Source organism: Artemia franciscana, chromosome 10, assembly GCF_032884065.1.
Source record: "Artemia franciscana chromosome 10, ASM3288406v1, whole genome shotgun sequence".
Lineage (NCBI taxonomy): Eukaryota > Metazoa > Arthropoda > Branchiopoda > Anostraca > Artemiidae > Artemia > Artemia franciscana.
In genome coordinates this window covers 6,684,015-6,701,183 of record NC_088872.1, presented here as the reverse complement: position 1 = coordinate 6,701,183, position 17,169 = coordinate 6,684,015, and the positions used below count along the sequence as shown (strand labels likewise).

Sequence of the window (17,169 nt, the reverse complement as noted above, 5' to 3'; positions counted from 1 at the left end):
GATGTCTGCACTAGAATTGGACGTGGGAGTGGCGGAATAGAGACGTTTTCTATGAGGGCATCATCAGTTTGTACACCTATATGTACCTGCACACAGATGCTTCTTGTACTTTCTGTCTGTGTTCCAACATTCACTGATGCAGTTTTTATTTCCTTGCTAATATTATACCTCTTGCTGAATGGAGGTTTAGGAATTGGTATCTTTACATCCATTTCGGAGGTTTTCAATTTGCCCTTCTCGTCTTCTAACTTTCCAGGAGGAATATCTACAATACTCACACCGAAACACATTGTCAAGTTTGGTATGACTTTGCATTTATTTTGAGAGATATGCATCACTTTAGATTTAGGAAGAGTTTGAGGTGCAGGATACATTATTGAAGATACATTCTCTTTTACGTCTCTTTTAGTAGCTGCTGGTACGTCTTCGACATCAGTTTTCTGAGGAGTACTGACAGGAATAACAATAATATCATTTCCTTTCTCAGGCTCAGTAGCTCCTCTTCTGTTTTCAGTTTTATTGCCTTTCTGTGCTTCAGACACTTTTTCTGCATTTTTCTTATTTTGCATAAAGATACCTGGTATGTCTATAGCTTTAATTTTTTTTTGAGTAGTGACAGGAATAACCTTCATGTCATTTCTTTTCTCAGGCTTCATAGTTTCTCTTCTGTTTTCAGTTTCCTTGCCTTTATGTGTTTCAGACACTTTTTTTGTATCTGCTGCATCAGACTTACTATTTTTCTTCTTTTGCTTTAAGATACATTGGATGTCTTCGGCTTTACCTTTTTTTGGAGTAGTGGCAGGAATAATTTTTCTGTCATTTCTTTTCTCTGACTCCTTAGTAATTCCTCTGTTTTCAATTTTAATGCCTTCATGTGCTTCAGGCCCTTTTTCTGCAAATGCTGTGTCGGAATTACAATTTTTCTTTTTTTGCTCAAAGACACCTGGTATAATTTCAGCATTAGTTTTTTTTGGAGCAGTGACAGGAACAAACTTCATGTCGTTACTTTTCTCAGGCTCCGTTGCTTTTTCCCGGTTTTCAGTTTTCTTGCTTTCAAGTGCTTCAGGCCCTTTTTCTGCATCCACTTTAGCAAGCTTTTTATTTTTCTTCTTTTTCTTGAAGCAACCTTTAAATGTTCTCCAATAGCTATTTTCTTTATTCTTGTCTGTATTTAGTGTATCTTTGTTTCCAATGGGTGAGTTGTCACTTTTTGTGGCTACTCCATGGACTTTTGCGTCAGTGGTCTTTTGAAGCCCGCCAACTGCAATGGCTTCAAATTCTTCCAATTCGCTCTTGCTCAGATGAGGGAGAAGATTCTTTATTTTTGGCTTAGGTTTTGAACTTACTTTACCCATTTAAACATCCTTACTTGGATTGTCGTCATACAAAAACAGCTAAAACAACGAGACTTTTTGATAAGGGAATCATTAAATACAAATTTTCTCTAATGCATACAATACCTTCTTAGTAGTGTGTTCTAATTTCAAATATTTTTCGAATTTACAAAAACTTCAAATGTATTCAGTAAAAGCTTCAGGAATAAAAACTTGGTATAACCATATCAAAGAGCATAAATTCATGATTGCTCCCTTAGAGGACTTCGGAATCACCTTAGCTGAAAACCCTATTTAGAAGAATTGTAGTCTCCCACCATGAGCAACAAGAAAAATCGCTGTTTTACTTAGGTTGCAGTGATCTGTCTCCTCTTTTTTTCCGTTTATTTCGTAAATAGCGACTAAGGCCACACAGCCTTTTCATCACAAACACCAAAAACAAGAAAAAACAATACGGAATTTGGCAAGACAGTGGGAAACAAATGAGAACTAGACCTCCGTTGCTTGTGCAACGGGAAGTGTTGCAGCAACTGTGCCCTGTTCCTTAGGGCACAGTTGCGGAGCAACACGTGCAACTGTGCCCTACGGGACACAGTTGCGGAGCAACAGTCTCCATTATGTCCTTCAGAGGACATTTTTCTAATGCGGCTTCGATTGTTATCTTGAAGCATCTTTGATATGGTTTTATTTCGAGCTCCTACTAAACTGAGTTTGGTAAAATGTTTAGCTGGTCCAGAAATAAACGAGAAAAATCGGAACGAGATTGACTTTTCCGGAATTATTTCCGGGAAATCTGTAAGAGCTACGGAATTTCATGCTTCAGTTCTCGAAAACATCAATAAAAGTTCTATATGAGTTCATAATTATTTTATCTCTAAAACGTTTACTTCCGAAACTAGGGCCGTCTTAACTTGACGCCAATTCGAAGTATTATGTTTCGAGACGCACATTTCAGGAATTATTTCCGGGAAATCTGAAAGAGATACGGAAATAACGTCTTATAGTTTTCTGCTTAACTTTTGATGGTCTAAGCTAGGAAAATATAAAACAAACCAAATTCACCAAAAAATATAAATTGCCCCGAGGGCATGACAAAACTTCCAAATAGAAAAACCCAAAGAAGGAATTTTATTTCGGAGAAACTATTGTAAGCTCCAGTTGTTAGGAGATCGAGACCTGTCGAACCGCGTTGGAAAAAAAAATTCTAGCTGGTCCAGAACAGAAGTTACCTCTAGAACGTCGAAACTTCGAGAAATTATTTCTTAGAGAACGAAGCAACTTGGTATATAGAACACTTCACTTCTTCTTGCATACTTTTCATAGCACTACTCGATAAAAATATAAGAAACATCAAAATCGAAAATTTCAGAAAATTCAAAAAAAAATCGGAACGAGATGGACTTTTCCGGAATTATTTCCGGGAAATCTGTAAGATCTACGGAATTTTGTGCTCCGGTTCTCTAAGAGACAAATGAAAGTTCTACATGAGTTCAGCATAACTGTATTTCTAACAAGTTTATTTCCGAAGCTAGGGTCGTCTTAACTTGACGCCAAACATCGAACGCAGAGTTTCTAAGAAAAAAACGGTTTTATTTTTTTTTTTATGGAAAACTGTTAGAAATTTTAGGAACTTCTCTGGAACTTTTTTACTCTGTTTCACGTTTCCCTTCCCTCTGAAAAATCTCAAATTTTTAACTCTTACCACTTCGGAGCTACAGGTCGCTGATCACGGTGAAAAAAAAAAAAAACTACGAAAGCAGTAGTGTTGCTCCGCAACACAATTAATATTTCGGCCCAATGCCCAAGGACCGTTTTCAACAAGACACGAATATATAAAAAGAAAAAACTTACAAGAGGGTAAAATCTATATAACTAAAATGAATTTTTATCAAAACAGTGCCAGCATCCTTACCTCTGCAAAGTTCAACCAGGACTGATAAATAAATTGTAATGAAACGAGGCAATTCATTGAAATGAAAGAGAATGATTTAAATCACGTTTTTAATGCCAATCTTGCTTTTTTGGTTGCTGATATTATAGGTCTATTTGTGACAGGTTCTGTGTTAATTATAATATTCAAAATTAAAATATTGTATTAAAGATTTTTATTATAAAAAATTGGTTTTTATAATATTTCGCAAAGTCATTTTTAATTAGACTTGTGTACGCAGCATTTAGTGAATATTCTCCCAAGTCCCTATTGAAGGAAATTTTATTATTAATCTTAAGTCTGATTTGAGTTGCTTCTCGAACTACTTGCTTTATGCCTAGGTCGTTGCTAATAAGGACGGATTCAAAAAGTATTTTAAGTCTAGGATTTTTAAACACATGGCTGCTTAAAGCAGAATCAAAAGAGACAGAAGCAATATCAGAGTTTAGAGCTTTGGTGACATCATCTCTATGCTGTTGTAGGCATTTCTTGAAATTCTGGTGAGTTCTCCCTAAAATTAATTTGCCACACTCGCATTGTATTTGATAGACACCTCTTTGGTGAGTAACTGCTTTAAGCAGCCATGTATTTAAAAATCCTAGCCGCAAAATAATTTCTGAAGAATCTGCCCTTTGAAGAGTTTTTTGAATACTTTTTGAAGGGTTCTGGTAAATGTACTGCAGCATGGAAAGAGATAGCGGTAAAACTACCTAATAACTATGAATTGATTTCAAACTTTAGAAATTATTACTTTGTTTTAGATGCTTCAATTTTTCCATGAATTACGGAAATTTTCGGTTTAAAGCGTCCAATATCATTTAGAAAAAATAATCTGGCATAAACTTCAATAGATTTGAAAGCTGCAATAATCTGTAAAACGCTGCAATGATGTATGTAAAAAGGAAGTGCAATAACCAATCACTGTTTTTTCCAGTCTTCATTGATTTAGTTGCTGAGGAATCCGTTTATGATGATAAAAGGAAGACAGTTAAGCTTAATGAAATTTTTTGCCTTTTTTCGTAAATTCTGCTTCCTATATGTAATCTTATGCTTTGTTAGCAGCTGTTTTCCTGAAAAATGATCAGAGTATGATGACTCAGATGAAATTTCTGGGCATGTGCAAAAAATTATGTTTATTAGGTCATTGTGTTTATGAGTCATATGTTATGAGGTTACTGTTGATAAAGTCCTTGAATTTGATATCGTTTTAAAAGTTATTATACTTGAATCGACTTCCTCTTACCCATTCCACTTGGTTTTCTTTTTATTCTTTGTTTAGGTTGTGGTAAATACCCTGCTGCATGGAAAAAGATAGAGGTAAAACCACCTTACAATAGTGGATTGAATTCAGACCAACACCTTTGATGGTTTTGTTTTCTGACTATTCTTGTAACGACTGTATTAGCATGTACCAGAACACAGATGGTTTTTGTCTCTTCTATTTGTGTTCCTACATACGCTGATGCAGGTTGTGATGTATACATTGGAATTGGACGAGGGAGTGGCGGAATAGAGACATGTTCTATGAGGGCATCATCAGTTTGTATACCTGTATGTACCTGAACACAGACGCTTCTGGTATTTTCTGTCTGTGTTCTAACATTCACTGATGCAGTTTTTATCTCCTTGCTAATGTTATACCTCTTGCTGAATGGACGTTTAGGAATTGCTGTCTTTACATCCATTTTGGAGGTTTCCAATTCGCCATTCTCATCTTCTAACTTTCCAGGAGGATATCTATGCTCACAAGGAAACATATTGTCAAGTTTGCTGTGCCTTTGCATTTATTTTGAGAGATATGCATCACTTTAGATTTAGGAAGAGCTTGAGGATCAGGATATATTATTGAAGATGCATTCTCTTTAACGTCTCTTTTAGTAGCTACTTGTACGTCTACGACATCAGTTTTTTTAGGAGTACTGACAGGAATAACAATAATGTCATTTCTTTCCTCAGGCTCAGTAGTTACTCTTCTGTTTTTAGTTTTCTTGCATTTATGTGCTTCAGACACTTTTTCTGCATCTGCCTCATCAGGCTTACTATTTTCCTTATTTTGCAAAAAAATACCTTTTTGCTGTATGTCTTGAGCATCAGTTTTATTTAGAGTTATGACAGGAATAACCTTTATGTTGTTTCTTTTCTCAGGCTTCGTAGCTTTTACTCGGTTTTCAGTTTTATTGCTTTTATGTGCTTCAGATCCTTTTTGCATATCCACTTTATCAAGCTTTTTATTTTTCTTCTTTTTCTTGAAGAGACCTTTAAAGTTTCTCCAATACCTGTTTTCTTTATGGACTTTTGCGTCAGTGATTTCTTGAAGCCCGCCAATTATTGTGGTTTCAAATTTTGGCCTTTCTCTCTTCCTCTGATGAATGAGAAGAGTCTCTATTTTTGTCTTAGGTTTTGAATTTATTTGATCCATTTTAACATACGTACTTGGATTGCCACCATACAAAACTGCTATGATGATGGGACTTTTGATTAGTGAATCATAAAATACAGATATTCTCTAATGCATACAATATCTTCTTAGTAGCGTGTTCTAATTTCAAATATTTTTCGAATTTCCAAAAACTTTGAATTTGTTCAGTAAAAGCTTCAGGAATAAAAACTGGGTATAACCATATCAAATAACATAAATTCATGATTGCTGCCTTAGAGGACTTTAGAATCAGCTTAGCCAGAAACCCTATTTAAAAGGATTGTAGTCCCTTACCTTGAGCAACAAGAAAAATCGCTTTTTTACTTAAGGTGCAGTGAGCAGTCTCGTCTTTTTCTTTCCTATTACTTTGTCCCCGCTAGTGGGACGCTGAGACTTTATAGAAATCTTAAAGGCTCATTTAAAACCTTCAATAGCCGGTAAAAATGCTGCAATGATCAATCACTGTTATTTCTGGTCTTCATTAATTTAGTCTCTGGGGAATCTGTTCAAGATGATAAAAGGAAGACAGGTAAACTTAATGACTTTTTTCACCTTTTCTTTTGTAAATCCAGCTTCCCATATGCAATCTTATGCTTTGTTAGCAGCTTTTCCCTGTAAAATGATCAGAGTATGATGACTCAGATGTAATTTCTGAGCATATGCAAATAATTATGTTTATGAGGTCATATGTTATGAGGTCACTGCTGATAAAGCCCTTGATTTTGATTGCGTTTTAAATGATATTATAGTTGAATCGACTTCCTCTTACCCATTCCTCTTGGTTTTCTTTTTATTCTTTGTTTAGGTTCTGGTAAATATCCTGCTGCATGCAAAAAGATAGTGGTAAAACCACCTGATAACGATGGATTGAATTCAAACTTTAAAAATTACTGCTTTGTCTTAAACACTTCAATTTTATCAAGAATTACGAAGATTGTGTTCTAAAGGGCCCAATATCATTCAGAAAAAATAATCTATGGTATATAGCCTAGAATGGTCCTCAAATCAATAGGTTTTTAAAAATGCATGTTTATGTAAATGGAAGTAATCTATATATATAAAAATAATCAATGATAAAAATAATTGGCTGACTCAATTCAAAAGTTAGGTTAAATTGATTGTTGTGAGGTATATGGCACGATTTCAATGCCTGTGTTATTGAAAAAAACCCTGATTATGAAATCAGCTGCAGGATATGCATTGGTCATTACCAAGCAGATGTTACAAAATATTAGGGGTTGTGAGGAACTATTTGAGGAGTATCGAGTTTTCAGTTAAGTCCCCTGGGTAGTTGCTTGGGGCCAATTTTATTCTGTCTATTCCTTAATAGTTCACTTCAGTAATCCAAAATGGGATTATTAAAATATTTCCTTTATAGAGTTAAAGGTGACATAAAGCTTTATAGAGTTATCTCCTTCCTGTATCCCTTTAAGTTACCACCTTTAACCTTTCCTGAGATACTGCAGATACATCCTTTTGACAACCTTGAATACAAATAAATGTATTTTGACACAAACAGTGTCTTTTTATGCACACTGTGTATCCTGCTACTTTTACTGTAGCAAAAGGCACTTTCAAATTTCAATTCTCAATCGAGTAACCCCCCCCCCCAAAGTTTCTACTATAACCCATTCTATACCAAGTGGCTTAGTGAAAAAAAATACATAGAGCCAACTTTACTCTTTACTTAGGGAGTGCTATTGTGCTGCCTATGATTTTCGAAGTATCTACATAATTATTTGTATTCATAATTAGTTGCATTTATGCATAATTATTTTGTATATAATTTGCTGGGGAAAGCTATTAACTAAAAAAAGGAAGAAAATTAAAAAATTTAAATATGACTTTAGTTCCTAAATATTCCTTTGTGTATGTGAATGAATAAAGCAATTACACACTTTTGAGCATTGTGCATTGTCTTGTGAGTATTGGAGCAATTGTGCACCTTTTAAGCATTAAGACTATAAAAACGTTATTAAATTTGGAAAATTGACCACAGTATTCTTGTATGGATGAAATTGCACAACCCTCTGTATTCAGTGAAATTTAATACTCTAATCAAGAAAAAATAAAACTATCTCTTCATTAAATCTAAATATTTCTTTTCAATTTAAACAAGATTGGAGTGGATTTCCACAAAGATGGGAGAAATTTTCAAACATAGAGAAAAAGCTGGTATTTTGACTGTTGAATTTGTGATGTGTTTGAAATTTTTAATGGTAACCATTCAAAATCTGCTCGTGATTTTTCGGTTCCAGTGAAGCTTGATTTTAAGGTGATGTGAGTTTTGCATGTTCAAAGCTGACTAAAGTAAAAGTAAAAATAAAATTTGACTACATATAAAAACTTCCAGTACATTCTATAGAATTTCACAAAGATGTCATGTTTTGAACGTAAGACAGAAATTACACTTAATGTTCATCTTGAAACTTATTAGAAGTGAGCACTAGCCTGTTTAGCATAATAAAATACCCACAGGCTAGGGTATAGAAAAAAGACAAAGTTGCTAGCTTGGTTCTGTTCAAATCATACAACTATTTACTAGTAATTTTTTGGGGAGGGGTAACTTTTTACAAAAAAAAAAAACAAAGAAAGAAATTTAATACTTGATGAACTTGTTCTTTTAAGGCTGTTATTGTGCAACCTTTTCTAATCAGCAGAATTCAACACTTTGATGAAGCTAATCAAGTTGAATTCTTTATAAGATTAAATTAAAAAAAACAAGTTTTTTAAACTGAAAGTAAGGAGCAATATTAAAACTTAAAATGAAAAGAAATTACTCTGTATATGAAAGGGGCTGTTCCCTCTTCGACACTCCGCTCCTTACGCTAAAGTTTGACTCTTTCTTTCGACTCTACTTTTTAAAACAGTAAATTGATTATTTACTTAATTTATCCAGGATCTAATATCAACCAGTTTGTGGTAACAAACTGTAGTAAGGAGCAACCCAGCTCAATAGTCAACAGAATTCTAAAAAATGGAATTTTGATAACAATATTTACATTTAAAATAAAAACCATTTTAATCCTGATTTTAAATATATAAGTTTCATAAAGTTTGGTTTTACCCATCAAAAGTTACAAGCTGGAGAAAATTTGCCTTATTTTCGAAAATAGGGGGAAACATCCCTTAAAAGTGATAAAATCTTAACAAAAATCACATCATCAGATTCAGCATATCAGAAAACCCTACAGTAGAAGTTTCAAGCTCCTGAGTAAATCTGGGGAAGGCAATCAGGAAGGGTGTGCTGGTTCTTTTTCCATTCGAAATTTGGGATTGATAGAAAGTGGAAATTCTAGAGAATAAGATTCTATATAGAGCATAGAGTACAAGTATGAAATTCTAGAGTATATAGAGTATAGAGCAAAATAACCTTTATAGTCTATAACTTTAATCTAGAACTTATAGTCTATATTCTAGATAACTTTCTTAAAGTTGTTATTCTTTATTTACTTATTTTTTCTTGTCCAATAGAAGCATTAATATATTTCTCATGCAGGGTCTTCAGAGAGGTGTTAGCCGGAATGGGTATAGTAGGAGGCTATTTGAGTCTATATGAGCCTCATCTGAACTTTGAGGACTCTAATTTTCTGCATCGAGATCATCTTCATACCCTTTTCAACTTCCACCTTTGGCATCTGCAATCTATAATTTTTTCTATCACCATGCATAACCTAAATATGTTATCGAGACATTTAGAAAAAAAACTATCATAAACTATCCTAGATTTCAATGCCTCAGCCCCCTTTCTTTTAGTCAAACAGTTTGTGATAACAAACTGTAGTAAGGAGCAACCCGGCTCAATACTAAACGAAACTCTAAAAAACAGAAATTTGATGCTAAAAGATACATCAAAAGAATCAAATTTTCATGCTGATTTTAAATATAGAACTTTCATCAAATATAGTCTTTGTCATCAAAAGTTACGAGCCTGAGAAAATTTGCCTTATCTTGGAAAATAGGGGGAAACACCCCCTAAAAGTCATAGAATCTTAACGAAAATCACACCATCGCATTCAGTGTATCAGAAAACCCATTAGCAAAAATTTCAAGCTGCTATCTACAAGAATGTGGAATTTTGCATTTTCCCACAAGACAGATTACAGATGTGTGTTTATTTGTTTGGGTTTTTTCCCAGGGGTTATTGTATCAACCCAGTGGTCCTAGAATGTAGCGAGAGGGCTCATTCTAACGGAAATAAAAAGTTCTAGTGGCCTTTTTAAGTGACCAAAACAATGGGAGGGCACCTAGGCCCCCTCCCATGCTCATTTTTTCCCAAAGTCACCAGATCAAAATTCTGAGATAGCCATTTTATTCAGCATAGTCAAAAAACCTAATAACTACGTCTTTGGGACAACTTACTCCTCCACAGTCCCCATGGGAAAGACTGCAAGTTACAAACTTTGACCAGTGTTTACATATAGTAATGGTTATTGGGAAGTATATAGACGTTTTCAGGGGATTTTTTGGTTGGGGAGAGGTTGAGAGGAGTGGGTTATGTGGGGGGAGCTTTCCATGGAGGAATTTGTCATGGGGGAAGAGAATTTCCATGAAGAGGGCACATGATTTTCTAGCATTTAAAAAAAATGAAAAAGTTTTTTTCAACTGAAAGCAAGGAGCAGATTAAAACTTAAAACAAACATAAATTATTACACATATGACAGGTTCACCTCCTTTGAACACTTTGCTCTTTATGCTAAAGTATTTTTAGTAATTTCAACTATTTATTCAATGGCCTTTGTGAATCAGTGATCATTCTCAAGGAATTGGGACACAATTTAAGCTTTACTGTAAAGAGCCAGGTATTGACAAGGGGGCAAACCCCAAATATATAAAGTAAAAACATACAAATGTAGAAGTTTGTTACACAAGTTAATTTGTAAATTATGTATATTTTACTAATAAAATTTTTTGTAAAAAATTAAAAGCTCTAGTTGCCTTTTTAAGTAACTAAAAAATTGGAGGGTAACTATACCTCCTCCCCTGCTTGTTTTTTCTCAAAATTGTCCAAACAAAACTATGAGAAAGCCATTTAGCCAACAAAAAAATAGATGAATATGCAAATTTTGTTTTAATTATTTTTGTGCAGAGCCAAAATCAAAACATGGATTAATTCAAAAATGTTCAGAAATTAAATAAAAATAAAACGAGTTTTTTATAATGAAAGTAAGGAGCAATATTAAAACTTAAAATGAACAGAAATCACTCCATATATGAAAGGGGCTGTTTTCTCCTCTTCACCCCCCTCTTTTTACACTAAAGCTTTTTATTGTTTTAAAAAGTAGAGTTGAGAGAAAGAGTCAAAGCATGATGGTTATAGTAGGAAACTACAATATTTAAAAAGTGTGTTGAATGACAAATATGATGGTAAAAGCTATTCTTTTGTTATTATAAGTTCACCCATTCCTTTTTGGAATTCATCTTTATACAGGATTATTTAACACTGGCAAGACAGGGCTCTATAGACTCTGACCTGCCTGGCAAAAGGTGAATTACCTTAGACTTTGTTCTCAGAGGATGATTTAAACTATAGTTCAGAAATATTTCCCATGTTTCTTTGCCTGTTTTCAATGTATATTGTAGTCTAAAAAAAAACTTTAAAGAAAAGTAAGAAAAGATGATAAATGAATAAAACTGAATCTCAATTATCACTTGATAACAAAATAGATAGTCTTTTTTATTATTATCATTACTTGTTTGGCAGAAGACAAATACACTAGTGGAAACATCTTTATTCTTTTTCTATTTCTACCAGGCAAACTAAAAAAAAACCCTAAATCTTAGAAAAAATGCAAGCTAAACCTACCAAATGGCAAATTGTAAATGCATTTTTCAGTAAAAAGACTAAAACTTTACCTGGTAGGCTTGGCTAGCAGAAAAAAATGCTAGCTAAGCCCACCAGGGGCAAATTCCCTACTGCTAACCACAAATAAGGGAAATATGTTAATAAATAAATGGAGTAGCATTAAAATAAAATAAAGGTTGAGATGGCTAGGGCATGTTCTACAGATGAAGGATAACAATCTTAGGCCATCTAAGATGGCCAGAGATTGGTTGTCCCTGTCAAGGATGGGAGGATGTCATAAAGAAAGACTTAAATAGGAACTTCCTGTGGGGTGTAAAGTGGGAGGCTTTGAATAGATTGGGATGGAGGAGGAGCATGTATGGCTGGGTTGGCCTTAGGCTGCTTGGTGCTGTGATGAATTGTTGGTAGTAGTAATAGTAGTAGCATTTGATTCCTTACTTTACCCTCTTTCAGGTATCACTTTAGCATTCTAGCTCTCAAGAAGGAACACTGTTGTAATATTTGAATTATAATTTAATATTTGAATGAAATTTGAATGAATTATAATGTAATATTTGAATGAAAATGATGTAAATATTTTTTTTTATGTAAAATTCTAGATAATTGACTTCTTGCTATCTTGGAAAGGGTTTAGGTTAGGAAAATGAAACTTTCAGGGATGGGTCTACAGGATAAAGTATGTCCCGGGAAGGTATTTTAAAGCACCCACCTCCCCTCCTTCTCCCTCTAGAGGGCCCTGAAATTTGCCTACATGACAGATCTATACCTATTGAAATTTTGACAAAACAACATTTTACCTTAGTTTTCAGTTACTAGTTGCTTTTTCTCTGCCTTTAGTTCTGAAAATGCAATTCTTGTTATTTGAGTAGAATTTTGAGCCATATCAATGTTTTCTTTTTTTTAATTTAGGAAATGTATTTGCATATCTTTACAGCCTTATAAAATAGAATTGAGCAAATTTATGAAGATGAGAACAATTTTGTTGTACTTCAATAAAGCAGAAGATCTATTTTGCAAGGTTTCACTTTTATAGCACACATATTTTTAAAGGTCATCAAAGGTGAGTGGAGGTAATTGCTTCAAAATACCTTCCCAGGACATACTTTAGTCCATAGATTTATCCCTGAAAGTTTCATTTTCCTAACCTAAACCCTTACTGAGATAGCAAGAAGTCAATTAACTAGAATTTTACCAAATTATATTCATTAGTCTATATTGTTTTCCTTTTATAATCAGGCTTTGCTTTTGCTTATTTACATTATTTGTCATTACCTTAAATTGCATCCTCTAGCAACTAAGGTTAAAGAACCTGTAGATGTTGCCAGGTATATATATAATAGGATGTCACCATATAATCAATATTCAAGTAACAGTTCATAACCATATCTATTCATATATTCACAGGGCAATTTGGTTTAATTGTTGGGTGTTACTAGGTGTATTCCATGACCTCCCAGTCCAATCTCAGTCAATACCAATCTTGAAGCTGTTGACTGATGTGGCAGACACTGTAAATTCTCTGAGTAAGTTCCACAAAGGAACAACGTGATTAGTTAAGAAGTTCAGCTTCTCATGTTTTTTTGTAAAAATTTTAACGCATCGTTTTTTGGGGTTTCCTCGTGTTTTGGTGTATTCACTGTGATCAAAAATGGGCTTAACAGTATCACTGGTCATTATCTTAAATGCTAAAATGACATCTCCTCTATTTCCACCGTACGTTAGGATAGGAAGGTCAAGCTTTTTTAGTCACTGCCCCATCCTAGAGAAGAAGCAACGTACGGCCATGATAAATTACCTCTAGTGTCACAAAATTTTCATTTAAACATATTACCTTGTTAATGTTTTTCAAACTTTTCTGCTAATGAAAGGTTTTTAGTGGCATCTATTTGACAAAGACATTGAATCCAAGAGGCGTGATCTAGCGGTCAAGATTCACCATTGACCTGAAAGCGGCGTCTGTTTTCTGCTATTTTGTGGCATAAATTGCAATTTTGACCCAAAGAGGGCCAAAAGGCCATTGGTTAGAAATTCATAGACAGTCAATCGAGAATCTATATGTTTAGTTTCAAAGGCCTTTAACATATCGTTAGGTTATTCATTGCTAATTCCGGCTATTTGTAGATGAAGCAAAACCGTCAGGGTTTTTGGTTGTGGCTTTATCATTGCTAGGCCTCCAATAAAGTAAAAAATGAATAGTTTTTTTTTCTGATTATAACATAAATATACAATATATATATATATATATATATATATATAGAAAATGGTTACTTTTAGAACACCAACGAAATCGATATGAGACAAAAATCTTATTAATCATTTTTTAGTGTGCAGTATATTTTAATGTGGTAGGGCGAATGTTTAATTGTCTATTCTGCATAACATTAAGCTTTTTTAAATCATTAAACCCAAGCCCATGTCGATTCCAATGTTAAAATAACCAGCTAGTTCCAAATTAAATTCTTGCTCTCAGTGCCTAAATATGCATTGTTTTATAAATTATGGATAGTAAACTTTTTGTTGTAAACTTCACAATTTGCTGCAATACTCAGCTAGTTCCATATAAATATGTTTCATATTTCTGATATTACAATGGTATTAGAAAAAAATAAGTAGAATTTTTTAATTGTTCATTGATTTTTCTATTACAATGGATCTTTCAACATACAATTTTTTTTTCCTTCTCGTGTTGACCCTTCTAGAAATTCAGCCACTTTAATAGATAATGTTTTCACTTCTCATTCTCCTAATTTGAAGTTCTCTTCTGGTCTTGTTTTCACTGATCTTTCTGATCACTTCCCTATTTATCTATCACTATCTGTGCCTAAAACAAAGATTACTGTGGATGAGAAAGGCGAGTCGAGTCTTCTTTTAGAACTTTTACAGATAAATAAATTTCTAATTTAATACATAGTCTTCAGAGTAATGATTGGTCTAGTGTTCTTGAAGCTAATGATTATTCTTTCAAACTAGATTATTCTTGCGCCGTATGGGAACTCTGTTGGATAAGCATTTTCCTCTTAGAAAGAGGCCAAAGAGTTTTACACCCAAATGCCCATGGATGTGTAGAGGCATGTGAAAGTAAGAAACGGGATGATCTTTTGAAGTATAAACATTACAAAAATGTGCTCACTTCTTCAGTTCGTTTAGCAAAAAATGTATTTTTTGCGTTGAATTAATGAGTTTAAGGAATATTTGCGCAACGTTTGGACTGTAATTAATGAAGCTCTCTCCTGCAAGAAACTCAAACAATCTTTCCCATATCTTTATAGGAATGCTGATAAATATGTTGTGGACAAAAAATCCTTAGCAAATGCTTTCAATTCGTATTTCACCACAGTTCCTTCAGTTCTCATTCCACCCCCGAGTAGAGTAAGTTGTTTTCCTTGACAGAGAAGTCTTTTTTCCTTTCCCCATGTAGTACTACTGAGATTTCTAGTATTATTTCTCAACTTCCAAGCAGTTGTTCAGTTGATAGTTTTGGTTTGAGTAATAATGTCCTTTAAAAAATCAGTCAGTTTGTATCTCATCCCATCTCACACGTAACTAACATTTCTCTTTCTTCTGGTATTTTCCCTCGTTTATTTAAAGTTGCTACTGTTGTACCTTTGCATAAAAAAGGTGACTCATCTTTAATTTCAAATTACAGATCTATTTCTCTTCTTCCCGTCATCTCGAAGGTTGTTGAAAAAGTAGTGTAACGTCGACTTTCTTCATTTGTATTTAGTATTAATTCGACTGCTGGAAATTCTCTCATCACTAGCCATCAGTATTGTTTTCGTCCATCATTCTCTACCTTGCATGCACTTTCTGATGCAACAGAGTTCGTGCGTGTTAATCTGGACAAGGGCTTATGTGTTTTGGGTCTATTTCTTGACTTTTCAAAGGCCTTTGATATGGTTGACCACAATATTCTTCTGTCTAAACTATCTCTGGTTAGAGTGCATGGAGTCCCACTAGAATTATTTAGGTCCTACCTCTCAGAGAGATCTTAGTATGTTTCAGTTAACCGTACTTCTTCCTCTACTTTGCCCGTATTGAAAGGTGTTCCACAAGGCTCTGTGCTTGGACCACTTTTGTTTCTAATTTACATTAATGATCTTGTTGATGGTCTTCATCCCCATGTTCACCCTGTTCTTTTTGCTGATGACAGCAACTTTTTCATTGCTGCAGTAGACCTGCCATCTGCCACTTCTATAGCTCAAGGTCTTCTTGATAAAGTAAAGGATTGGTGCTGGTCAAATGGTATGGCTCTTAACAGCCGAAAGAGTGCCATTGTCAACTTCAAGACCCCTTACCGTATGAGAGACGTACCTGACTTTTTGGAACGATATTATACCACAAGCTACTGTGGTGAAATTTCTTGGTGTGTATCTTGACTGTTTTCTTTCTTTTAAACCGCATATAACTCACACCCGTTCCTTAATCCTCCGCCAGTCTTCAATTTTGCACCGGATTAACTCATTTCTTCCTCCTGATATTATGGTTTCTCTTTATTATGCTTTTGTTTATCCTTACCTTTCTTATTGCTGCTCTGTCTAGGGTAATACTAATAAATCTCTTCTCTGCTCACTTCAAAGAGCCCAAAATAGGGCAGTGAAGGCTACTTTTCTTCTCCCTCGGCTTTACCCTTCCTCTGATCTTTATAATGACACTGAAATAGCTCCGCTGGATCATATTATAGGTAAAAGTACTCTTTATTTAGCGCATTCTGCTTTTCTAGGTACTCTTCTACCGCCCCTGCAGCACTTTTTTTCACGGACAGGCTCAGGTAGGTACTTTTCTTCTTTACGTAATTCTTCTCGACGATTTATTTTACCGAAGCGATCTTCTACAGCAGCCCAGAGGTCTCCTGTATATCAATCAATTCTATTATGGAACTCCATCCCTTCGGATGTCCCTCTTTTTCTTTCTGCAAAGGCATTATTTCGTCGGGTCTTTTCAATTCAATAATTTTTCTCTCTCTTTATTAATTCTATCCTAATTTGTATGTCTCTTCTCTTTTTTTAAAATTCGTCTTTCTATCTTTCAAATATACTTTTTGTTCAATGTCCTTGTCTTGTTCCAGTGTTTTTTTTTTGTTTTTTTTTTGTATATATTTTATAAAGGTGTTTTATTCTTGTTCTCTGTGGTTTATTACAAGCAAAGCTTCTTGGGCCTAGTAGCCGCTTTACTTTTGTAATAGTTTTTCTTTTAGTATCAATAAATTGATTGATTGATTGAAGGGAATTACAGCATCCATGATTACAATGCATTTTTTAACATAACGTCCTTTAATGTCAAATAACTTCTTCAGGCGATGCTTCCATCGTCTTACACTATTTTTAGGAACATCTAGAGATCTCTTCAACCTTCTCAAAGGTCCATTAGTATAACTCCTTCGCATTCATAGAAAACGTTCCCATTACCTTGTTGATGAAAATTTCACATAATTTTGGAATGCCTCTCGTATTATTTCATTTGTCGTACCGGGAAGGTAAATTTGCACCCAGGAGTCAAAACTGATGGGGGCGATGAGCGTGCAAAGCTGTATTGGTAAATACATAACATTAAAAATAATTAAAAATAAGTAACAATTAAAAATAAATAACAGAAACTGTTTCGAAGTCAGGTTATATGATATAATTTTAGGAACTTTATGATAGATACGGATTATGCTTGGTAATAAAGGTCATCCTGTTCA

At 34.1% G+C, this 17,169-nt stretch overlaps 1 protein-coding gene across 1 annotated transcript in view; it reads right to left on the bottom strand.

Annotated features, from left to right (window-relative positions):
• LOC136031713 (small ribosomal subunit protein bS1m-like) overlaps positions 1-13,375 on the bottom strand; it is a 39,823-nt gene extending 26,448 nt beyond the window's left edge. Inside the window, exon 1 of the mRNA XM_065711416.1 lies at positions 13,321-13,375. The gene's annotated coding sequence lies outside the window, so the exon portion shown is untranslated. The remainder of the gene's footprint in view (positions 1-13,320) is intronic.
• Positions 13,376-17,169: the final 3,794 nt, after the last annotated feature.